The sequence below is a fragment of the Octopus bimaculoides genome, chromosome 20 (assembly GCF_046866305.1).
Source record: "Octopus bimaculoides isolate indiv1 chromosome 20, ASM4686630v1, whole genome shotgun sequence".
NCBI classification, from domain to species: Eukaryota; Metazoa; Mollusca; class Cephalopoda; order Octopoda; family Octopodidae; genus Octopus; species Octopus bimaculoides.
Genome location: NC_142947.1, coordinates 39,906,192 through 39,933,691, shown reverse-complemented (window position 1 = coordinate 39,933,691; position 27,500 = coordinate 39,906,192). Strand labels below are relative to the sequence as shown.

The 27,500-nt window shown below is 32.7% G+C and overlaps 1 protein-coding gene across 13 annotated transcripts in view; it reads right to left on the bottom strand.

The window, feature by feature from the left end:
• Window positions 1-27,500, bottom strand: part of LOC106873878 (uncharacterized) — a 383,411-nt gene that overhangs the window by 189,931 nt on the left and 165,980 nt on the right. For 5 of the 13 annotated variants that reach the window (XM_052975052.2, XM_052975054.2, XM_052975055.2 and 2 more), the window contains one exon: window positions 6,878-6,945. The exons of 2 other annotated variants lie outside the window; for them this stretch is intronic. The gene's annotated coding sequence lies outside the window, so the exon portion shown is untranslated. Of the gene's footprint in view, window positions 1-6,877; window positions 6,946-9,610; window positions 9,738-27,500 lie in introns of all 13 variants that reach the window. 6 more of the 13 variants (XM_089338413.1, XM_089338411.1, XM_052975051.2 and 3 more) reach the window with 3 other exon arrangements.

Below are 27,500 nucleotides of genomic sequence, written 5' to 3'. Positions count from 1 at the left end.
ATATATATATATATATATATATATATATATATATATATATATATATATATATATATATATATATGTATATTAATAGTAATAGTAAGACAACATAAGAATGAAGGGAACCTCGATATTATGTAAATAGAGGACTTTATCTGTAATATATGATAATTATTCGGTTCACATATGTGTGTGTGTGTATATATATATATATATATATATGTAGGGACGGGTATTTGTATGTAGATATATATGTGTTTGTGTGTAAATTGTATATCTTGCGCGTAGATTTTGAGGTGTGTCTGCTACTGGGAAGTTTGGAGTTCCGCGTGGAATTTTTCCTAACCCAGTCTTCTCTCAATGTAACAGTGTCTTTACAATTGTACTTACAGCGAGACAACGCAAATGTATAGAAACTGCATTTAAGATTTATCTAAAGTTGTGTATGTGCTGAAATTAAAGCTTTTGGAACTTGAAAGACAAAAGTTCCCTTATCAGAAACACAAGCAGAATGGTTGTTTCACTAAAATATATATATAAACTATGATCTCAAATTATTCGTAGTTCGAAACTGCGACCTATTCAATGAATCAAATTGATGTTACATCATATTTGGTATGTATGCATAGTTGCATTTACATATATATGCCTTCATTCTTAGAAGACACAGTTATGTTAGAGTGTGCTTAGATAAATATTTTTGCACGCTGATCACACGTAACAAGAAAGATTCATAAAGATTCCATGTTTTTATACACATATACGCCTGAGAACCACCAGAAAAGTGTTATATTTTCTTTTTATATACTAAATTATCATGAATTGCTTTCGGGATTTCAAATCTTCACTCACTCTGAAAATATATGGTATCCATATTGTCTATAACTGTGGTAGGTGGAGAGATAAATGTATATTTGTATGTGTGAGTTCAATAAGTTCAATTTGACAAAGAAATTTTGCGTCCACATCTAGTACATCCTACATTTATATTTGTGTGTGTGTGTGTATATATACATGTATCCATGCTTACATGAAGTATGTACAGGTGTATCATATATATATATATATATATATATATATATATATGTATATATATATATATATATATATATATATATAGAGAGAGAGAGAGAGAGAGAGAGAGAAAGAAAGAGAGAGAGAGAGAGAGAAAGAGAGAGATACATGTGGGTGCATGTAATATATATGTATATATGTTGTCATGCATATAAATATGTGTGTGATTTCTGTTTGTTTGTTTGTTTATTTTTGTATGTGTTATGATACTTTTGTGTGATGTGATAGATAACTTTCCGCGATGTTTTCTTTTATCACTATATATGTTCTTTTTTTTTCTCTCCTCAGTATACAACACAAACACATTGCAGCCCTGTGGTCTGATATTTCTACAGTTTTTCCTTTGATCTCATTAACGCTGTTATTGTTCTACGTACACTGAAATGGAACCAGAGGTAGTTCGCTCATCTATGTATCTAAGGAATTACATTGAAATAAAGCTGATTGAACTCATGATGAACTATATGTAGCATTTCCTTGATTTTGGTCGCTATAGAATGGCTGAAATCTTTTCAACTTCGTACGCCATTAACTTTGAATTGTGTGCCTGGTTAACGGGCATGTTTCATCAGACTTATGTAAACTTTTTGGTACTTAGATGTTAACTAGCCCATCGATGCGGATCTTCATTTCTTCATTGTTAAGGTGCCGGTTGTAACTAACCTTAAAGTTAGAAATTTTATTCAATATCTTCTTATAGAGATATGGTTGATTGCAAAATGTTTATTAGGCGAGACATATTTCTGGTCTGTGATGACAGAGCATTAAATCAAGCTTCTGTTAGTTAAAATATTAAAACAATAAAGAGGTCGTCATATCGCATAACACTTCAGATGGGTCTGAATAAAGGTTATCATATGATACACTTGAGTTTGAAAAATTATCTGAATGGCAAATCGCTCAATTGTTATATGGAGGTTACAAAGGAATTAATGCGTGGTTATTTCTGCGTTTTGGACATTAGTCATCGACAAAGATAAGACTAGTTACTACCATTTAAATACTAAATTTCTGGTGGTTTTCCATAACTAAACGCAAAGTGCAGACCACCATGATATGGAATGCACAATTCAAACATATATTCATCGAAGAAGATATTAGATTCTACAAAACATCATGCTTTAATATCTTTCGCATCAGCAACAACTTAGCGCCATTTTATATTCCGAGTTCAAATTCCATTGAGATCAACTTTGCTTTTCTTTCTTTCGCGGCTTACACGATAAGTACCAGCTGAGCATTGGGGTCCATAAAATCGAGTTCAGCCATCCTCCAAAATAGCTGGTCTCCTGCCAAAATTTGGAAGCAATATCTTTAGTACACACACACATATATATATATATATATATATATATAGAGAGAGAGAGAGAGAGAGAAAGATGAACTGCATTATGTATATGTATATATATATATATATATATATATATATATATATATATATATCATCGTAAATATACAGGGATTAGCATTGAGTTGCTTCTCCAACATACTGAAAATTTAGAAATAGCAGTCAAAATACTACTGATTCTAAACTACAAATTTTTCTCTAAATGGATGGCGATGTTTATGGCGCACATAGAACAAAAAACCAGAGTGCGCCATAAATATCGCCATCCATTTAGAGAAAAATTTGTAGTTTAGAATCAGTAGTTTTTTGACTGCTATTTCTAAATTTTCAGTATGTTGGAGAAGCAACTCAATGCTAATCCCTGTATATTTACGATGATAAATGATTTTACCGATAAAGGTTTTTTTCATACTGAACTACTTGGCAAAATTGTTAATTATTAATTCTATTACTAATTGACGATTCCCTGCCCTTATTCTTGTATAATATATATATATATATATATATATATATATATATATATATATATATATATATATGTATGTATGTATATTAACATTTGTTTTTATGTTCAGCTATAATAAAACCAATTATATACTAATCTGATGTGTTAATCTATACTTTTGTAGATTACAAATGTTTTTTTTTGTTACACAAGAATGTTGTTATCAGTGACTTCGAAGGTGCCCACTCCACACGTTTCATTTATTACCCAAGACACATATCATTGCACCCACACTCATCTCTACATCCTCCCTCAAACGTACAATGGTATTGGATTGTTTACGAACCCGTAACTTTGCAGTCTACCAACAGACAATTAAAATAAATAGCAGACTTCACAAAATAAGTATTGTAATGGCATATCTGTCCAAATAATCCCTCACAGCCGTATACTAGCATGACCGTAGTACAATGACTGCAATAAGTAAATAATAAAAGAGAAAAGATATGGTAAATCATTTGAAGCAATATTATAGATATTATAGATATTACATGGTTTCTCTTAAGCGTTGGATTTGGTCTTCGTTTTAAAGGAATGCAATTGAGAAAACTTGAAGAGAATAAAATTAATAAACATTAACAATATCCACTTCGGTAAAGAAACACATAGAATAGAATCTAAACAACGATAAATACATAGAAATCAATGAACGAGACAGTGTATAATACATACATCAACATAAAAGCGAATATGATAGACACATTGCACTTAAACTAGAAAATACTTAAGTGCAGAAGATAAACTGATATTCATCGATTCTACAGCTGTCCCAATAACAATTTATAGTTATTCCCAAACGGTGTTTAAATTTATACGACCAGACAGGAAAGCAAAAATTTAAAGACTGCATTTTGAATACACTACTGAAACTCAGGCAAGGAGAGATGAATGTTTCCAAGTATTCGTTTAGACAGGTGGTATATTCTGCAAAGGGTACGTTATTATATACTGTCTACTACATGAAAGCATGACAGGAAAAACGTATTGTAAAGATTAAAAGGAGAATAATACAAAAAAAAAAAGAACTACATTTCGAAAATACAAAATTAGTTCTGTATTAAAAGAAACGAACGAATATCGAACAATAGTTGAAGTAAAATACTTTTATGAGGCAACTGGGAAATAACAACACAACGTTGTTAAAATGTCTCAAAAATTAATTTTCATATGTTGCCACCAATCGTCATATCCAGATGGTGCCCGCAATAAATCTTAGAATAAGCCAGATATAATTGAACAAAATAGAAGGGAATAAAGAAAAATATGAATAATTGGCGATATGTGGAGCTGGTAATTTTGAAACACAACACTGTTTTGTGATATCAGAGCAAAGACTTCGTCTTAAAATAGACAAAATGAATGAAAAGAAGAGAAACAAATTATGTAACAGTGAATAAATATTTAGAGGTTTTGAGAAAACAATCACATTTTTTTCTTCAGAAAAGAATATGCTTAGACTATAAGAGAATCCGATGCTTCACAAACACTGGATATTATGTCAGCGTTACGCAATACTCTCCGGATCATACCCTGTAAATAATGAAAATCTAGATGGAATGGCAAACGAGAAGACAATGGTATTCTAGAATATGATAAATCTCCAAGATTGACAATTTCGTGGTAGTGGTCAGATATTGTTATGAAGGTGAACAAAAGAATTTTAAGTTGATAGGTGAACAAGAGATAAGAATATACGACGCTCAATCTAAACTGATATATTTATACGGATATATTTACATCTAAAGTAAATGAAGGTAAAGCGCATGTTATTTAGACTTTCTAGTAGCAAGCAAGTTATCGTTATAGAATTGAATGTAACTCTAAACACTGAAAAGAAGTAGCGAGACCAACTGCCAAATATTCAAAACAATAAGGAAAACACAAACTTCAACTGTATTTCTGCAGCAATTAAAGGAAAACTGCGAAATGGTGAAGTTGATCTAACAACCATCAGTAACATCTTATGATGTACGGCCAATGCTTTGGGAAACCAAATTGGAATTAAAATATAAAAAGAAATGAACAGACATGTCAACAGGCAAGCGTAGAAGAAAGTCAAAATACAGAAAGAAATTAATCATCTGAAATGTGAATTGTCGATTGTCGGTGAGATTTGGAAGGAAATAAATGTCGAATGTAGAAAACCAAGATACAATTATAAGAAAAAAGATATTTCAAAATAACAGAGAAAGAAAGTGTCTCTATAATCAAAATGAATCAGAAACAACGCATACTAGATTAAGCATCACGGAATCGGGTATATATATATATATATATATATATATATATATATATATATATATATAGAAGAAAACTGTGTAAACAGAAAGACACAAAAAAAGTTTATAAACGGAAACACATCCAATAGAAATAAAGCATCTAAGTTATAGGACTGAAGTTGAAAAAAGTTTAGAAGAATATCAAGTTTAACAAGAGAAATAATGAGAAACATGATTAACAGGAAAAAATAAAAGGATTGAACATGCGAAAGAACAAATGGTAGAGTTCGAAGGAGCAGTGACAAGGCAGCTCTCAAGCAAAGCTCGCTAATGGGGACAGCCGGAATAAATCAAATCCTAAATAATTATTATTCATATACACTTGCTGCAAAACAGAAAGGACTAACATAGAAAATAAGCTCAACCGTACAGAATATTTAGAAAATTCCCAACTGGTTAGTGGAAGATACAGTGGAAGATACATTGGAAGATACAGTGGAAGATACAGTGGAAGATACAGTGGAAGATACAGTGGAAGATACAGTGGAAGATACAGTGGAAGATATCCTGCTGAGAAATCAGAACGGACCCCAACAAAACAACCAGCTACAGAGTTATTACATTCCTGACTTTATTTTATATAGCTTTATATATCTTTTATCTTTCGTTTGTTTTAGTCATTTGATTGTGGCCATAGTTGAACAAATCGACCCAATGGCTTATACTTTTTTAAGCTTGGTATTATATATATATGTATATATACATAATATATATATATATATATATATATATATATATATATATATATATTATAGAAAATATATATTATAGAAAATAAGCTCAACCGTACAGAATATTTAGAAAATTCCCAACTGGTTAGTGGAAGATACAGTGGAAGATACAGTGGAAGATACAGTGGAAGATACAGTGGAAGATACAGTGGAAGATACAGTGGAAGATATCCTGCTGAGAAATCAGAACGGACCCCAACAAAACAACCAGCTACAGAGTTATTACATTCCTGACTTTATTTTATATAGCTTTATATATCTTTTATCTTTCGTTTGTTTTAGTCATTTGATTGTGGCCATAGTTGAACAAATCGACCCAATGGCTTATACTTTTTTAAGCTTGGTATTATATATATATATATATATACATAATATATATATATATATATATATATATATATATATATATATATATATATATATATATATATATATATATTATATATATATATATATATATATATATATATATATATATATATTATGTATATATATATGTATATATATATATATATATATATATATATATATATATATATATATATATATATATATATATATATATATATATATGCATATATACACAACATCTTTTCTTCAGTTTCCGTCTATCACACCCGCTCACAAGGCTTTGATCGGCCCAAGGTCACAGTAGAGGACATCTATCCAAGGTAGGACTCAAACCTGAATTATGTGGTTGGGAAGCAGAGGAATGAATGATTGTTAGTGGTCGAGTTAAACCTAAAGAATCGCTTCTTCAAATTATGTTTCATTTTCTCATTCGTCAGCATAAGTGTTGACGTTTTAATTGTTGCTTTCCCCCCATTTTACTCAGGAATTTCAGTTATTGTTATAATTTACATATCGTCATTTTCTGCAATAACAGAACGAAAAGGCATTTGGGTTAGACAGAGATAAGTAACAACAAAACAATAATACGATTTTCCTAGAAACATACCTTTATCCTTCATCCAAATATGAGCGCAACAATTTATACATTCCTAGGTTTCCTGACTAGAAAATAGTCTGCAAATATAAAAAAAAAAATATATCAATAAATAACTGATTCGTTTTAATCGGGAGTTTTGAAAACAAATGCAACACCAACAACAATATGTAGATAGGTAATTAGCGATAATTTGAAGTACTTCGTGGAACTAATGCAACAATTCAGTCTTTGGCGAGCTGTGATGTGCGCATGATAACCGAGGCCAAGAAGAAGAAGAAGAAGAAGAAGAAGAAGAAGAAGAAGAAGAAAGTAACACGTTTTACTTTCATGTTAATTATGATGTATATTGTACTGTTATTGCTGTGACAATGATGGTTATTACTTTCAACACGGGTTGAATATCATGATGGGCATGACACTTTAAAATCCTTACAATCTGAAATAATAGACAAATATATTATTAAAACGCTAAGACACAAAGGTTCCTAAACAAACGAAGCGATTTTATAAGAACAGTAATAAGGAGACTTCACATATAATATATGCATCACACGCGGTTATTACACACAAAATGTATCGTTGAAATAAAACCTAACATCTAGGTGTAAATTATGAATGCCGGTGGGAAGCAAAATGCATCCAAGAACGTAATGTAATTTCCAAGATAATTATCAAAAAAAAAAAAAAAGTGATGTTGTATAGGAAATTGATATCATTTTACTGGCGAAATGATATATTACAGAAAAAAAAAAAAACTTATATGTGAAAGTGAGGTCAAATGATAAACCGAGAAAAGTATAAAAAGGAAAAGACAATAAAATGAAGCTAATTTCATTTAAACATAGATCAACGATGTCTCTGGATTAATTTACTAGCAACAAAACGTAAACGACAGCAGTAGGACAAATGAGAAAGTCTATAGTATGACATTAATAAGATTATGATATGAAAATAATTTAATATATGGTAGAGGACCGATGATTATCAAATGTTTAACGCCGAATAATAGAGACTATCTCCTACTTGTAACGTCCAAACAGTGAATGGAATTACAAGAGAAAGTTGTAATAATGGACGCTGTATTGGTATTATGAATTCCTATTATACATAAAGTCTATATTCAGCCGAAATAACATCATAAAGGAGACTTGTAGAGATATAACAAGCGAGGTGACAAAATGTACGGGAGCGCATACTGTAAAGGAAACAAATAAAAGAACAGCACAAAGATATAAACAGTGAAAACATAACAATAGAAGGCATCACGTACATAAAGCTTAAAATGGTCTAAGAAACCCAGACAGTAATGACGTATTGCACATATAATAAATTAGCTTTGAAAACAATAAAATCAACACATATAACAGTAGGGTAGAAACAAATTGGAGCTAACAACAATGGTAAAGACAGACGTAAAAAATAAGGTTTAAATTTCAAAATGGTGATTTAAAAAGCAACACAAGACTCCATTTAATATTTAACTTCACACTTTACAACAAACAGATTATAGCCACAAAACATAACACACCAGTTAACATTGAGGGTTATTAGTAAGATAGAGCTAACAGAAATGATAAAAAGATATAGAAGGGGACAAAATAAAATCGATGAGCATAGTGAAGTTGCTATTTGAAAGAATAAATATGTTTACTCTGCTAATCGAAACAAAGTTAGATTATTACATTGAATAATAATATTATGGATGCCAAACGGATTTGGTCCATATACATCCAATGCGATCTAGCCAACAAAATGTCCAAAATTGTAAAAGAAATAAACAGCAAATAAAAAAAAAACAATTACATCATAACATTGAAAATAAAACGGAGTGATTTATTATAGAGTAATGTGAACAAGGAGATCAAATATTAGAACCATTCAATGAAGCTTGGATAACATTAGACTCACAATCACAAGGGGAAAAAAAAAAGGATTTTCTGGAAGCAGAAACTTAAACAAGTTGTCTCAGCAAAAGCATGCAGAATAAAAAAGTTTCAAAGGAGATTAGCGTATCTTGGAGAACAAATATTTAGTCTACATAGGCATTGAACAAAATCCGACCCAGCCTACGTCTGCTCAGATAGCACTGCAGGAACTTGGTCAGCGAATACTCTGCGACAGTCGACAATCGACGGTAATATGAGGTGTCGCAAATCACATTATCTCAAAGTGGGAATGCATGTGACGGCAAAACACATGTGGAGTTGTGTTCCCACTGAAACTCCGAATAGGAATCCAACACCTCAACAACGAAAGACGACTACGGATACGACGCCCTCATTATCCTACATGCAATCGCCCTCCCTGTGAAGCATGTGTCCAATCGGCAACCATGATATTTGGGTCGCAGCCAGAAATATTTCTTTGCCTGCTGAGGTCGACCGTCGAATGTGATCGGCACTCGTGAGGGACGTGCTGAACTCGGTTGTCTGATCCGGCTCGAACCAGTCAGAGCAATTGCCGCCGCACTTTTAAGTAAATACATGTATTAAATAAAGTAAAAGCATAAAAACACACCAACATCGAATATTATTATAAATATTATTACTATTATTATTATTATTATTATTATTATTATTATTATTATTATTATTATTATTATTATTATTATGGCCGGTTTCCAAATATATTAAGTAGAAACATGGATCGGAAACATTTAATGCAATGGATCAGTTAGGGAAGGGAAAACATATAACGGCAATGCAAACGTACGCATGCGTAGTAAGCAAATAAATGGCTCACCAACCCAAATTCTGTAAACATTCTGAAAGCCCCAGCAGTTTGAAAATTTGTGCAGGTATCCCATGTGTACATGATGTTAACATTTCATAAAGTTGTAAATAAACCATAATCCACAGCTAAATTCCTGCTGAAGTAAATAAAAAAAGGACGCTCATTTCCCTATATAAATATATTGATGTACTTTCGAACTACCAGCATTGTATATCTCATTTTCTTGTGAAATTATATAATACCCTTATATTTACATTCAAACCCTACTGTATTGTAGTTAAGTATTTGCAGAACAATATCATACAAAACGAGCAGCAAAGATGTTTGAAAAGAGATAAAGTTTTCATAAATAACGATATAAATAAGAAATAGATAAAAGAAAAAGGAAATCTTAATAGGGCTTCGATTGATTATCGGAAAGCATTTGATAATATTCTACAATCTGGATACTTCATATCCATAAAGTATTCCCAGTGCTATCTAAGCATACCAGCTATGCCATTACAAGTTCAAAGATAATATGCGTAAAACCAGCCGTATTCACATAACGGGACACTTGCAAGTGAATTCATTATCTCCTCTAATGTTTCGCTTAACGTTTATCCATTAATATAATGTTGAATGAAGAAACTAATGTTTATAGACGATACAAACAAACTGTAAAAGGATTCTCTACATGAGCAGATAAGATATTTAAAACAGCCGATGGACGCTTTGAAATTTATTGAAAATGGTTCATAAATGTTGGTAATGATATAAATTTTGTATCCTGAAAGAAAATAGTTTTTCTAAATGTACGAAAACAAGAATTTTAAATAGAACTAATTATACACATAGTTAAAGATGTATGAATATAATAAGAAATACTTGAAAATATTATTATAAATCAGTGCAACTGAGGCACCAGGCTGTAATTTAAAAGAAAATAGTTCTCAATTCTTGGTATAAGATGAGAAGCGTAAATTACTATCCGGAACGATCTATTTCGCTCGTAACAGCATTGCATAGGCAAACTGATCTAGAGTGAGGAAAAACCTGCCCTAAGTATATGGTGAGTGACATCATTAATCTATCGCAATGTATATACTGTTTGTGAAGATAAATATTTCGAAGCAATGAAAGAGAAATTGAATTGTGCAATAAGTATGTACATATATAGGCGCAGCAATGGCTGTGTGGTAAGTAGGTTCCCTACCAACCATATCGTTCCAGGTTCAGTCCTACTTCGTGGCACCTTGAGTAAGTGTCTTCTATTCTAGCCTTGGGCCGACCAACGCCGTAAGAGAAGATAAGAGTGAAAGTCAACAATGGTTAAAAACCCTGAACTGAAAACAGGAATATTTCTTTATTATTTCCTTATAAGAGCTATTTCCTTGAAATATAAGTGACCGAAATCACAATATTCCCCAGAATGTGACGCTGGACATTTACAAGGTTCAAGACTAGACGTTTTGAGGAGAGGGGTCCTGTAAATTATGTTGACTTCAGTATTTGACTGCTACTATCCATCCCGAAGGCAAAAAAAAAAAAAAATACATCAGCAGAATTAGACCTCAGAGGCGGCGAGCTGGCAGAAACGTTAGCACGCCGGGCGAAATGCTAGTGGTATTTCGTCTGCCGTTACGTTCTGAGTTCAAATTCCAGCGGGGTCGACTTTGCCTTTCATCCTTACGCATTGGGCTCAACGTAATCGACTTAATCCCTTTGTCTGTCCTTGTTTGTCCCCTCTGTGTTTAGCCTCTTGTGAGCAATAAAGAAATAAGAATTAGACCTCAGAATATAAAAAGCCGAAAGAATTGCTACTATAAATGTTACCCGTTCGTCGATTTTTGCGATGGCTGAAACGAAGGAAGAGCGTGCTGGGATTTCTGCTGGGATTTCTGCTGGGATTTCTGCTGGGATACATGGCGGCCGAAACAGTTATCCTGCTTCAAACAGCTAACAAGGGCGCTGCCGTGAGTAAAATATATCATCAAATCCAGCTGTTTGCATAACTAATATACGGTTTGTACACTTAATTTATAGAAAAACAAAACAAATAAGAGAGGTGTATTAACAACAAGCAAGTGTATCAGTTTGACGTTCGGGAAAATGAAAAAGGCCTTTGCATTTCGAGCCTACACTCTTCAACATAAAGAAAAAGAGCAAATAGAAATAGAGTGATGTAATTATATAATATATATAATTATATCAAGAATATCAAATCTTAAAGGGATGTTACCATCCATGTTCACTGGTTATATCCAGTCCTTCGGTGAAAAACTTAAGATCCTAGTTTCACATAGATGGATACGTGTATATAAATAGTCTTGTATGTCAAAAGGAAAAAAGGATTAATTAAATTAATTGGGTATGGGAACAGCTGTAGGTGAAAATAATTTGATGCTATACTGAATGGAATTTATTCAAATATATTTGTCTATATATTGATGATTTTTTCATTTTCTCTTTCTTCTTTTCATACAAGAATATACATATGTATTTATATTTAATGTTGGTTTATATATATATATATATATATATACAAAGAGAGAGAGAGAGAGAGAGAGAGAGAGAGAGAGAGAAAGAGATAGAGAGAGGGAGAGAGAGAGAGAGAGAGAGAGAGATAGAGAGAGAGAGAGAGAGAGGGGGATAAAGGATTTTTGAGAGAATCGGGTACTTAAATGTTATACACCAGGTTGAGTTGATTTAAAAGAAAACGCGAAAGAAACAGTTGTAATGAACTGACATTTATGCATAGTTTGTTATTTTTTCTTTGCTATATATATTTACACACACACACACACACACACACACACACACACACACACACACACCAGAACCAACATGAATTATACTCTTCGCGATCACCGTGCCAAAATAGACACATAATTGAATCGCATTTGCCCAATATCTGGATTTGCTAATGATTATTGTAGACGTTAGCAATAATCTAAATGAACACTTAAGTTTCCTTTCAACAGCACCGCTGTAACAGGACCCGATCTACACAGAACGCATGAACTTTTTAATTTGCACCTGATACATTAATTCAACACATAATTCGATGTAATTGCCACCCGTTAATACAACACAAAGTGCCTATTCTGAACAATCGGCAGCCAATAAAATCATAATCTTACATAGCCGATTCTTCTCACTATAACACCAAAAATCTTAGGCAACACAAGTTTCACGCATGGATATAACACAAGCCACAAAACACACAGTACATAATTAACACCGATACTAAAATATACCACCGCAAGTATTGTGTTCGGTGTCATTGTTGTTGTTGTTGTTATTATTACTATCATATCAAACCGTCATCATCATCATTCTACTGATTATTATTGATATTATTACTATTATTATTATTAGTAGTATCATTACCACCATCATCACAATTATTATTATTATTATTATTATTATTATTATTATTATTATTATTATTATTATTATTATTATTATTATTATTATTATAATTATTATTATTGAGTGAGAGAGCAGTGCATGCCATCAAAGTGACACTGGGGTAAAATATATCCATTATGACTACCCGTTATCGATGTCTTGGGTTGATCAATTTTTTTTTCTGATTTGGTACCAGCGATATCTAACCGTAAAATGGCGAAACACCGTCCAAGAATCTGACTTGTTTTGCGATAGCTTTCGGGAAAGGGGTGGTAATGTTTTACAGTGTGAGGATATGCGATAGTTAGATCTGATTCGAAACGCAGGGGACGGCTGGTGGCAGAAGCAATCTGTTCGTGATTCTGTAAAGCTGGTTTTGGTGTTGTAAGAAAAAATGTCAATACAGTTCGGAGTACCTAAGTGTTGGAGAGGAATAGGTGGAAAGGACTATGCTAAACTTTGTAGAGAGTTCAATGTGACATTTTTTCTGCTTCTTCGCCCAGAGATTTGGTGTAGGAAGTGTGCGACAGGCTCAGGCGGTGAGCAGGCAGTATCATAACCAGGTCGGGTAAAATGCTTAGTGGTGTTTTGTTATGAGTTCGAATTCCACCGAAGTCGACTAATCGTTAAATTCGGAGTTGATAAAATAAACAAATTGAGCACTGGGTGGGGGTTGATGGAATCGATCGGCTCCGGCTCCGCTTCCTAAATTTCAAGCCTTGTGCTCTATATTATAAAGAAATATAACGTAGCTCCATGATGTGAGATAAGACTGAGTTCGATCAGATATAGCAGGAGCTGGCGGAATGAAGATATAAAATAAAAGTGATTGCAAGAGAGCAAGACAGAGTAAGAGACACGGAGATAGGGAGAGAGGGAGAGAGAGAGAGAGAGAGAGAGAGAGAGAGAGAGAGAGAGAGAGAGAGAGAGAGAGAGAGAGAGAGAGATATTCTAAGTTGCAGATGCGGCTACATTTAAGTAGAGAATCAAATATAGAGTGTTGTTAATATGCAGTTCAGAAGTAAGACACATCAGAAATGATTTGCTAGCGCAATTAGCACTTTTCAGAGCTAAGTTGAAATATAGATTTATTGAATGTGTAGACAAGTAATCTTTTGTACAATACATGCAACAAATAACAATATAATACAGACATCTGACAATCTAGAAAAGTAATTTGATATCTTATGGAACTTAATTAATACTGGAGGTGAAAAGCACTTTTAAACCACATTTTTTTTTTAACACGAACATTAGCTTAGACATGTATGTTGGTTTGTAGCGTCACTTTAATCTAACCATTCAGATCATATGATTGGAAACGAGGTGAGATTGATAACATCATTGCACGTCTATTGAAATAGCTAAAATGTGTTTGAGTGTTCAATCACAGTCCATACATTAGTGGTAACCGAATGAAACACGTATAGATATATGTGTGTCAATTTGATGAGTGGTTATTATTATTTATTACTATTTCCGTTATGCTCTGCGTGAGACGCCCATCGCATGTATCAAACTACATCCTTAATATTCTATTAACTGTAGAGCTAATTATTCAATGATAATAAACAATGAAGTGGGAAATACAATAGATATTTGGCACATTAGTGTGAAATATGTGTTATATTTCCGTTTATATGATACTAGAACCACTTATATATGTGTGTGTGTGTTGTGTGTGTGTGTGTACAAAAATAGAATTCTCATATTACAGATTTCGTAAGATTCAAAGAAAGTTATAATTACTTGGCATTTATCAGGTAAAATGGACAATATAATTGAATATTGAAATTTGTCACCTCAGCCAGACAAAACGTAAAACGACTCCGAAACTTGAATGTACAGAATTGTTTATTGTTATTTGTTAAGACTTTACATTTTATTTCATTGAAAAGCAAAAATAAAACAACAACAAAAAAAAGACAATAATACCGAAAGATTTAATTGTTGAGAAAAAAAAAACATATAACATTGGTAAAATGTTAAATCAAAAATTCAATGTTTATATTTGTAATGAATACTTTGTCCGTACAAATTAGCTTAAAAATATCCAAAAGAACTTTCTTCCATTGCTGAAAATGATATAATGATGTTCTCTAAGAGATTTGTTTGCGTGTGTTCTTCTATGCGTCTGTATATATGCATTCGTTTTTCTGTTCATGTCTGGTTCTAATAATAAGATTTCGAAAAGAGGAAAATTATTTTAATAGTCTGTTTTGTGCTTATACAATAAATCAATTGTTGTTACAAGCTTACTTGATAAACGTTGTATATTTAATTGGTTTCCAAATTAAAAAGAAAAATACATTGTTGTATATAATGCCATCGCCTATAATGAAAAACCAAGCGCATGTTATTGGATACGAAGAATGTTAAATAATACCTGAACTGAAAAAAAGTATGCCTAGTGTACGAATGGCGGGGGAGGAGAGGAGACAATACACCTACAATTCTTGTCATTAAACCAATCTTATCTCTTTTACCAGACACTATTAAATACTATCCTCTTAAATAAAAGAGTTATTATTATTATTATTATTATTATTATTATTATTATTATTATTATTGAAGTCGACTTTGTCTTTCATCCTTTCGGGGTCGATAAACTAAGTACCAGTTGCGTACTGGGGTAAATCTAATCGACTGGCCCCCTCCCCAAAATTTTCAGGCCGTGTTCCTAGAGTAGAAAAGATTATTATTATTATTAATATTATTATTATTATTAACAACAACAACAACAACAACAACAACAAAAATAATAATAATAATAATAATAATAATAATAATAATAATAATAATAATAATAATAATAATAATAATAATAATAATAATAATAATATTCTCTCCCACTTATTTCTATGTCGCTTCATTTTTAATCCCAAGAGTGACATTTTAAATAAAGTTTACGATGCCGAGTTCAAATTTTTTTATTTCGTCTGACTATGAAATGCACTAGCAAATACATTGGATAAAATAACTTTTAAACTTACTTTACATTGTAAATAAATCTGTCTTTTGAAATAATTTCATTTTTTTTATTATTTATTAATGAGAGACAAATGATGCTGATAGGAAAGCAATCCCTGTGTGTTTGCAATATTCTGTAATCTGTGAATGTAAGCGATAGTAAACGGTCGTGTTGTACAAGATGCTATTATTCATATCCGGCGATAGGTTATCTATACCCAGGTAGCAAGTAAAGAACGTAAAATCTCGATAATGCTTTTGACTATGAATTTAAATTGTATAACATCACAGTGGTACTTTCTATGGAAGTTGCTTTCGCAGGTGTTGCATAATGTTAGTGGTGTTAGATATCTCACAGACATTTGGACCGGAACGCCATATCAAAGTAATTTCACGTATTAGTGCGTTAGTTTGTACATCAGAAGCAGTAAGATGCTGTGCGTTGTCGCATCTTCTTCCTTGTATCCACTACCAGTTTCAAAGACGCCGTAAAACAAACATTGACACTGAACATTCCTCATAAGTTTAAGACAATATCAAAGGAAGTATTTTCGACTATCTCGAATTTTCTCATCATTTTACAAATATTGTCTCAAACACTTTACTTTAATCCTCGTTAATTGTGATACTTTCTCTTTAGATTTCAAATGTGTTACATCGTATATATAAACATTTAGCATTATATTTCTCTAATGTTTCACTAAAATTTTGCAACATTCTTCGGCAGTTCTTCGCAAAAATTTAGTTTGTCGTATGATTTGAATTTATTCATAAGCTGTTCGTCACAAAGCCACATGTGTGTACATGAAATAGGAAAGAATATTTTAGCACAATCTAGAGGAACATGAAATACTTTCAGACTAAGAATATTCAATAAAGCGTGATACTGTGAGAAAAGCATGGAAAAACGAAAGAAACAAAGTGAAAGGAATTTCTATAAGTTACAATAAAACCGCTCCGATTCCTACAGAGATTGGAATAATGGTTTTTCATAAAATCTTGATAGTTATCCGTCTTAACCCTTCTGCTTACAGACATAAAACGTACATTGTATAGTTCTTCCAAAATAAAATTTCGATACGGGTACGATATACTCTGAGGAACCGAAAAGATTTATCGTTTTTTTATCTTAAAATATATCATCGTCATTTGCTGTTGAGATTAAGTTCCCCGTCAAAAGAAATGGGAACGCTTATACCAAAAGAATACCTTTCATAACCTTAGCTGAATGAAACATAATAGTGATTAAGTAGATAGGCATGAATCATTAATATTTATGGGAATAGAATATGGTGACACTCATGCCTTTCCCTTGAGTATTAACGAGAGTTCGATACAAAAGAAAAGGGGGCATATCTATATACTGAAGAATCATTTCGTCTAGTGTTTTTTTAGTTTACATTAATTTTCTTTTTCTTGCATGTTGATTTTATTTCACTGATTATATGGGACGAAAAGGGGGGGTCGAGGAAAGGAAGCTTAACGTAAATTTGTTAGGAATTTTGTATGAGAACCACAGTTTAGATAATTCAGCTATTCAACTTCATTTATTATATAAAAGAAACGAGTTTTAATATCATCGTAGAGAAGCAAATAGAAAGAGTTTGCCCAGCTATATTCGTACTTCGATGCCACGAATGTTTTGACAATGAACCAGATATATGGCTCCTCAGATGCCTTAGGAATTTTCTCGTCACACATAAAAAAGCCTTAGATGTGAAATAAAGGCAAAACAATCGCTACTCTCTAACAAAGGAAAAAATCATCGTCAGCGGATTAATTTATTACTTTTGGTGCATAAATATTTTGAACGATAAATTTCTAACCAAAGAGAATCAGCCGTTTTTGAACAAAGCCTTCAGAAAATACGAGGCAGATTTGAACCGCGAGTCAAATGTGAGATAAATATTTACTTGCACACAAGGTGCAGATAATTTATGCATTTGAAAAATAGTTAATCATGGAAATATCTCTTTATTACCCACAAGGGGCCAAACATAGAGGGGACAACACAATCTGATTGGGGTCAGATTAAAACTATGGAATAAACATCAAGGATGAACGATTAAAAATATAAACATGATGAAATGAAAGTTAATTATTGAAAACTTTGTTCATCTCCCCACCACAATTAACATGATTAACCACCGCTCAATGGTAATAAATAGTCACGTAATTTTTTAGCAAGTATAATGAGCCTCCCAAAACTTAGTGACGTTTCCTAGCAACTGAATATTATATGTGAACCTGAATGGCGAGTAATTCCATACGCGGGCATTGCGAACCATTTATACTTGCGGGAGGATTCTGTCAGTATCGTCCGGCATCAAATCAAGTATTGCAGCAAAATCTGTGAATGATTTATGAACTCCATGCCGAAGAGAAAATTATAACTTTTAAAATCAGGCGCGAGTTTCGCTGTATAATTACCCATTTCTATGAATGACTATTTTTTTTTTCATTTCTGTCCAAATACAAAATCGAAATTACATCATTATATTTAAAAGAAAACAAGGATGCAGATAACAAATTAAATATATGGTGAGAAGTGATGATAGGAAGACGGAATTATACCACATCTTCAAAATATTTTTGAGAATAGAAATCATTCGTAATCTGAAACAATGGAAAATAACCACAAAAATCCTGTTTATCTCTGTTCCGTAATCATACGAAATTTGTATTTGCAATAACTATTGGGAACAAAATGAGCTCAATGGGACACATTGAGAAGCTATGCTGCAAGGTATGATGTTGATTTCAATATTAATTCCTGATTTAAGGCAGCGAACTCGTAGAATTATTGGCACTCCCGTCTAAATGATAAGCGGCATTTCGTGAAATGAGTTCAAATCCCGCCGAGGTCGACTTAGCCTTTCATCCTTTCGGTTTCGATAAAATAAGTACCAGTTATGCGCTGGAGTGGATGTAGTCGACTTATGCCCTCCCTTGAAATTGCTAACATTGTGCCAACATTTGAAAGCAATATCAATTCGTGATTTATGGTAGCGAACTGGCTGAATCGTTAGTACGCACCACAACATTTATTATCATTCATAGAATTATTATTTTGTGTTTGTTGTTGCAGCTGTGCATGTTTGTGCAGTGATTAATATTGCACTGATAAATGAAATATCACGAAATTAGCAAATACTATCCGGAAATCGTTTAACAACTGAGATTCTGCGAGTGAACAAAAGAATGCACGAATGGACACAAATACGGCTTCTATAGAAGAAAAAGAACAAACAGTTTAATGAAATCTGATAGGTACAGCAGCTATGTACAAGAATTAAGAGTTTCGTTAAATTTATCTATCAAGTGAAGTTTTTAATCCAATGGCTGCTTTTTATATTGTGTTGACAAACTAAAAGACACTGCACTCGCCCAGGTTTACCGTAAGCGCTACACCTCGATCCTAAATGTCTACAGTCAGTCTCTTGCATAACGCAAGAAATTATACAGCGCATTTCCAACCATTACAAGCGCCAACAATGAGCAGCATATTTGATACCGCAAGAAAATCAAGTAAGGAATCGATAACCCCCACCTTTGCCTTTCATCCTTTCGGTGTCGATTAAATAATTACCAGTTACGCACTGAGGTCGATGTAATTAAGTTAATCCCTTTGTCTGTCCTTGTTTTCCCCATCTATGTTTAGCCCACTGAGGGCAATAAAGAATAAATACGTTAAATCTCCTTAGCACTAACTTGACTATTATTGTCATGCAGATTGCACTTCAAATTAACCTGCACGGCATTTTCTTTTAATTATACAAAGAGACCTCTCCTTCGATAGGACTTAATATAACCGTTCCCGTGAAGTCGGCTTTTAGGATTTGAATAAACTATAAATCACTGAATTTTATGAGAAAGAAAACTGAAAATATCGTTGAGTTCAAGTAATTTCGTTAAAATAAAAATGAATTCATAGTGATAACAAACGACAGACAAAGCACTAAATATTATTCAATATATATTATTCAATATATATTCAATATATATTCAATATATATTATTCAATATAAATAGGTGAAAGCACATTAATGGTTATCATAAATTTCTAGAAAGATATTAGAGAGACCTTTCAAGTACAGAATAATTCATATCTATTTATACGCAACATATTCTCTCCTAGCTATTAAAATATAGCACTCAACTAAATAATTATATTATCTATTTCATACAATTATAATTTCTAAAGTGTGTAGAATGTATTTACATCTTTTGCAACGCAAAAGCCATATATGTGTTTATTGAATATTACATGTATCACGGTTACAGTAATTGTTTTGCGTTAACATATAGTATCGCACTTAAGTCTAACCAAGACCAACTTAAGAAAGTTGCATTGAGAAAAATGAATAAAATATTGTAAGTAATCAATGATATACACACCGATGATGTAGCCATAACTTCTGTATATTGGATCTAGTGTAAACAGCAACATATGTAGATCCTCCATTATTTAGAAATCGTTCGTTCTGTTAAACCATGTGCTTAATAACCATACACGTTTCTTTCGATCTGAATTTGTAAAAACATTTTGCCGGCATAAAAGAAACTTGGATCCCTAAAGGAGAACTTAGAGCACGTTACTTCCTGTTATATTTATTATAGGAAATAATACAAAATAGGAATTCATTCTGCGATGTTACGATCTATGAAATAAAGCATTTAATCCATCTCGAAATGGATAGTTTGTAAAAGGTAGCGTACTCCTGTTGGAGAATGCTCAGTCAATGATCGGAACATGATTAAATAAACAATATTAAATAATTTCGAAATATTTTATGGTCTCTGGTGAGATGTGAGTTAATCTTACCATATTTTTGCAAGACCTCGGGCCAAGTGAAGCAATATAAATTAATCACAACGAAATATCAAAAAAGAATTTTAATTCATGATTTAATAGTGAAATCTCTTCAATGTTCTGCACTCTAATTCACAAAACATGTATTATCGACATTTTGATATTATTACAGAGCATCTAATGTAATTAAGCGTATCAATCTGATGAATTTGTGAAAATGTTAGCGACAGACCCATTACCATTTTAGCTCACCAAGTTTTTTCTGAGTTCATATTTCAAATAATTTTTTTATTTTAACATTCTGCATTTGACAAAATAATTATACAACATTGTTTTCGACATTGTATGAATAATATGATCAAATTAAGTTTTATCAAGTATTCCGATATATTTAGCTATAAGCGGAAAAAGCATAGTTTAAGAAAGTGATATTTAAAAGTATTTGAAGGTCTTCTAATTTCTCAAACATGTTAGTTGAATAAATGAAGTTAATAAAGTAAAGATTTTACACCATCTTGTGAAGATTCTCTTTATTTTGTGGGGCTTGTTTAAGAACAAACATTGTGTCCTCAGAGGCTGGCATATTAACATCATAAACTCATCGTTCTTTTATGTCATTGCAATGCAGGGAAATTTGAATATCAAAGAAAACTAGAAATGAAATTAATTTGATAATAATCTTTGAGGACACCGCATATTCTATTATTGCAATGACTTCAAATTCAGATATTTAATTTCATCATTTCGCTCAAACATTTAGAAAATAATGACTAGTTACAAGAAAGGAAACATAAAATACCAATAGAAAAACATCTAGAAGTCATTGAATGTAGGGTTATTAATAAAAATTATGATAACAGAATAAAATGTCATCTTTTTTACAAAGCAGAATCACAGAATTCTATTGAATGGCATGACTTGTGTCATAGAACAGCATGTTTATTTTAATTGTTTGCCTAAAGCAATCACATCCGAGAATTGAAACTTTCTTTAATATCAGTTCACCAGGATAGTACGCTTTTGTGAAATGCTGGCGTAATGTTATCAATATGTTAGACATGATCTCAAATAGATATAAGTATGAATTTGATTGATACTCTTATGTCTTAGTTATATGAATTCTGTTACTGGTACGATTCGCCGGACTACGTAGGAGGTAAAGCAGATGGGCCTCTGTGGAAGTTTAACGGAGATCATAAACTAATGTAGCTATATGAAAAACATTATATATCAGTTTCAAACAAATAGCTCCTCAACCGCCTGTTGTAGCCTTTCGAAGGAAGAAAAATATTAAACAATTATTAACTTCTACTTCTGACTCCATGAAAACTAACATTGGAGTTTCTGCAAGCTGTACCTTGAAAACAGCCGCAAGAGAGTTAAGGCCTGTTCATTATGCAACAGCATGACTGAAGTGAATTCCATCAGGATTTATAACAAATTTTATGATTTACACGGAGGAAGGTGGCACGTGTAGAGATCACCTTTTAGGGTAGCCAGCAGAATGCACAAAGCACAGCTTGATATATGTTGGTTATACAACAGAAGAATTAAACAAAAGATTCGATGGGGTAAGATATGATGTCAGGCACAATAACAGTAGTTCGACAGAACTTGCCGAATATTTAACCTCAAACGGCTGCACAGTTACAAAAACTGTAAAAAGCAGCAAAACTTATGAATATAATGTTTTTTGAAATTCAAAAATTCAAAATTGCGAACATCAGTAACATATACATATATATATATATTTAATCTTATCTCAATTACAAGACAAAAGTTGAAACTAAACAACATATTATAATACCTTTTTAATACTAAATGGAAATAGTAGTAGTAATAATAATAATAATAATAATAATAATAATAATAATAATAATAATAATAATAATAATAATAATAATAATAATAATAAACGGAAGCGGTATGCCCTGATTGATGATACATCTGGTGATAGTGTCACTATAAAAACACTGGTAATTGCGCAATCTGATAATCATATGAGTGACGATGAAAGAACAAAACAAAATTGTGAATGACGGTGGCAATGAAACTAAAGCCCTTGATGGTGACAGTTTGGACCAGGCAGACTCAGAGATACTGTCCGACTCGAGCCTCTCGTTATCCAGCAAGGTACCAGCACACGGCGTAGATGGAACAAACAAGTCAACGCTGTGGTCATGGAGTGTTACTATCTGCGAAACCCCTTAGACGAGAATGGTGTACATATTAGGGAGTACCCACAATGTATGTATGATCAATAGAGAGAAAGAGGAACAGAGATTATGAGATCAAACTAGATCAATAAGAAAAAAATCATTGGTCCACAGAAGTAGAGCTCGAAGATATTAAAAGACGGGTATTGGAAAACAACAGCAGTGGAAAACGTGTTCCTACTGATTAAAGTGACTCTTAGCAGAAAACAGAGGTGAAACCTCTAATAAACCACAGGAAGGAACATTGATAGCTTTGCCCAATGAGAGTTGTATCTCATCACTCCTATATCTTAACCCTCACTATTTTCTTCTCCTACTCTCTAAATTATAGAAGGCTTAACAAGATATGTATTTTTTGCTAAACTCATTCTGTCACAAATATGAACTAAGGAGACAATATAAATACTTTGGTTTCTAGTATTGATATGAATTTATTAAGAATCGTTTATCAATTATGTTGAAAATCTATATGTTCATCTACGTCTGAGGAGAGCGGTTTCTTCCAAATTCATGTGATGTTTTCATTGATCCATTAAATGGAGCCGTTCGAAACGGCTGTAATGTATTAATATCTGAGCAACCTTGTTACCTATTTATATCTTGAGAGAGAGAGAGAGAGAGAGAGAGAGAGAAAGAGAGAGAGAGAGAGAGAGAGAGAGAGAGAGACATAGACAGATAGATAGACAGAGAGACAGATTGATAGATAGACAGATACATAGGTACGTAAATAGGTAGGTAGGTAGATAGGTAGGTAGGTAGGTAGGTAGGTAGGTAGGTAGGTAGGTAGGTAGGTAGGTAGATAGGTAGGTAGATAGAAAGATAGATAGATATGTATGTATATATTAATTGTTTATACTTTATTATATACTATATTATATATCCTACGTTATAGCTGCACCGGACTAATTGGTATCCCATAAAATTGGCATCCAATAAAATTACTTTCCAAGATGGAAATAATAAAGTGTAGCCGGAACAAAGAGCGTAAGATATTTTTATAAGCGCATACAAAACTGCCTCACATAACCGAACTTGAAGGATATATATGTGTGTGTGTGTGTGTGTGTGTGTGTGTGTGTGTGTGTGTGCCCGTGTGTGTGTGTCTGTGTGTACGCCCGTGCGTGTGTGAGTGTGCCCGTATGTGTGTGTATGTGTGTGTAAATAAATATATGTAAATACATATAAATATATATGAATATATAAATGTATATTTATGAATATGTATATCTATATATATATATATATATATATATATATATATATATATATATATGAGCATACATACAAATGCATATATATGAATAAGCATATATACAGGGGTTGGACAAAATAACGGAACACTTAGCATCATAGCATCATTATTTTGAAATATCTATAAAACCGTCAAAAGCTTATTTATTTTTATGAGTTTTGGATTTATTGTTAGTGTTGCTTAATATGTTTTTCTAAAATTGCTGTTTCTTTTGAGATATCATCAGAAAAAGGTAATTAAAATTCATTAAAATGACAAATCTATCGAACTTTTAAAGAGGTCAAATGTGTGGCGTTCTTATGGCAAGCGCTAGCGTAACACAAACAGCCGAAATGTTTGGTGTATCAAGAAGTACTTTCTTGAAAATAATGACAGCCTTTGAGAAAGTGGGAAAAACCTCCTCTTCGAAATAAAACTCCGGAAGAAAACCAAAACTTTCAGATAGGGGCTGTGGGATTCTTACGCGAATTGTTAGAAAGGATCAAGAAAGTGCAGCTCCAAAATTACTGCAGAGCTTAATGACCACCTCGAGAAACCAGTTTCCACAAAGACTGTTAGCAGGGAAAGCGGTAATCAGAAATCCACTACTTTCAAAAACAAACGTCGCAAAGCGTTTAGAGTGGAGTAAAAGACCAGAGAATTGGTCCCTAGACGAGAAAATTTGTCCCTGACGACGAGCAAAAACTCAGAAACATGTCCCTGAATGCAGGCTAGGCTGGCTGGATGTGCTTGTCTCCCCCTCGTAAACATAAGGACACAGAAAATGTGTCAAGGCCGACAGGAAGCGGTCCAGCTTCCTAGGGCTAAATAGCAGTAGTATGATTCCCTTATTGGGACTGTCACGTTAAGTTGACAGCGTAGAACTACTTTATATATACACACATATATATATATGTATATATAATCAAGACTAAGTTCAGTGCGCCTTTTTTTTAAATTTCTTATTCGTTTCTTTTATGCGGTAAATTCAAAAATATTTACTTTGTTTCGTTAAACGAATTAAAACTCTCGTGGAATCATCCAGTGAATAAACAAACATATTCTAATTGACTTATCCGAAAAGTGGTTTGTAAACAATTTGTCAAAACATGTAAGTGTGTATTGGAAAAAGAAAACATTGCTAACAGAAGGAATGCAAACGTCAGAAACGATATATTTAATGTTGATTCAAAGTAATTGGCGTATAAGCTACCTACGCATAATATCTGTGAATCTATTATGTAAGGCATCGCCTTAGTCGTGCGTTTGTGTATCCGTATATGTGTACAAACGTGCGCTTATTTTTGAGTAGAACTGAAATAAATATATAAGTGTACATACATGCATACAATCACACATGTGTATGAGTGTGTGTGTGTGTTTATATGTAGGCGTGTGCACAGATATAATTTAATTTTCAGCATGTGCATGTAGCGACATTTTTATAATCGCATAGAGACTGATTGTTCCTGAAAAGGCACAAAAGAATATTTACATATGCATTCGTAGATAGGGAGAAATATGTAAATACTATAGAAATATGTAATAGCTTAATACAGAATTAATATTTCTATATTCTCTACACTGATACGATTAATACAATATATGGGCACAACACGCATGCATATTTTCTTTTATACACACACACACACACACATACACATACACGTAAATACACACTCACACACCGACATATATCTATATATATCCATATATATCCATATATATATTTATATATACATATATATATATATGTATGTATGTATGTATGTATGTATGTATATGTATATATGCGAATACGTGTGTATGTATATACATATACACACATACACATGCACACACACACACGCACACACCCACACGCATATGTATATAATGACTCATGGTATATACAATTAACAACGTGGTAGAGTACGGTATAACGCTCGTTCACCTTCATATTTCAGCATGTGCTATCCTGTAGTAGTCTTAGACGTAATTCCAGGTTTGCATTTGGGCTTCTGTCTTGTACGAATAGTGGAAAAAAAAAATTGGAATCAAAAACGATTAAATGTTAGGCATTTATTTTCAATCACTACACTTGTTTCTACGCAACACAGTTCTCAAGGCGTGCAGGTACTTGATCATGCAACCGTTTCCCTTGCATATTGACGATCAGCGTTCCAGTTTATTCGATCAACGGGACCGCCTGCTCGGGAAATTAAGACACAAGTAATTGAGCAATCCACTTACATACGTATCCTTCATGTAGTTCTCCAGAAGATAAAGTCTGACTGAGAATGTGACATAGATGGCCCATTGAATGAAATTAATAATTATTTAAATAATCTCGTTATGTTCTGTAATTTTAAATTATATTTTTCTGCCCGCAGTTACAGATTCTCAAGTCAGAATGATAATCGAGGAAAGTATTTGCAAAATATTTTTGATAATTTTTACCTCCGACTTGGCGAAGGTGGAGGTATTGTTTTCAGTCGTGTTTGGTTTGTTTGTCTGTTTGACCGTGGACAGCATATCTCACGAACCGCTGGATGGATTCAGATGATATTTCAAGTGATATACAGCCTCGTGACTAGCACGAAGTGATTAGATGTTGGGATCGATCTTGAACCGGTCAAGGATTCAACATTATTTTTCCTGTTTTTTTTTTTACTTAATTTTTGAGAGCAGTCCGGTTCATTTAAGTATTCTCGTTTGTGAGAGCAATCGAGTTTATTTCAGATATTCTCATTTTAAAAATCATCTCTGACTAATCGTTGGGAGGACATTGGGGTTGCCTTGGCAGAGGTTTGCGCTCACTGAGTGTTTTTTTGTTTTTTGTTTTCCTTAAATTTAAAAGGCATAGGAATCTAGAGAGAAAGTGAAACACGAATACCAGAGAGATGGAGAGAGAGAGAGAGAGAGAGAGAGAGAAGGGAGAGAGAAGGGAGAGAGAAGGGAGGATAGAGAGAGAGAGAGAGAAAAAAAGAGAGAGAAAGTGAGAGAGAGTTTGGTCGTATAGAGATACTATTTAATGAATTCAGTCTCACGTTTCTTCCAAAATCTTCGCTGGTGGTTTCCTAACCATCTTAAATCTTCTGATTATTCAGGGTAAATTATTTGAGTCAAGCATTTCATCTTCTTGTATTCCCAGGTCGCAACAATAATAAAGTCTTGTGTATGCATCTGTTTGTATGTGTATGCGAATGTGCGTGTTTTGGTATGCATTAATTGCTGTGGTTTACACACTTGTTTCAAGGCATTCAAGTGAGAATATATTTAATAAGTCTGCTCATC